A 418-nucleotide genomic window follows, 5' to 3' on the forward strand; every position below is an offset into this window, starting at 1 on the left:
GGTGTGATAAAATGTATTTTCAAGTTCCATAAATTCTGTTTGGACTTCCATTTTATCACTTGGATTTGAAATATGATTGAAATTTTTTTCTCAACATCAATTTTCATGAAAAAACATGTTGCTTGGTTGGAATTCTCCCAATCAAATTTAATTCATGAACTTAGTGTCTTAGGAAATTATAAATTCATGGGAATTGTTAGACTAACCTCAAAACAAAAGAAAATTGCAAGATTGAAATGATTACATGAAAACAAGTCCAAACAAATAGACAAAAATGAGAAGTTGATGGCGCTACTATCCACGAGAGGATAGTGAAAACAAGGAGAATGAAATTTTGTTTTCTCCTAAAAATGGTGGTTAGTTTTAATTTTATTTTTCATTCTTTCAAAATATTATACAAACTTCCTAAAAATATTTT

Source organism: Lupinus angustifolius, chromosome LG20, assembly GCF_001865875.1.
Source record: "Lupinus angustifolius cultivar Tanjil chromosome LG20, LupAngTanjil_v1.0, whole genome shotgun sequence".
Taxonomy (NCBI): Eukaryota; Viridiplantae; Streptophyta; class Magnoliopsida; order Fabales; family Fabaceae; genus Lupinus; species Lupinus angustifolius.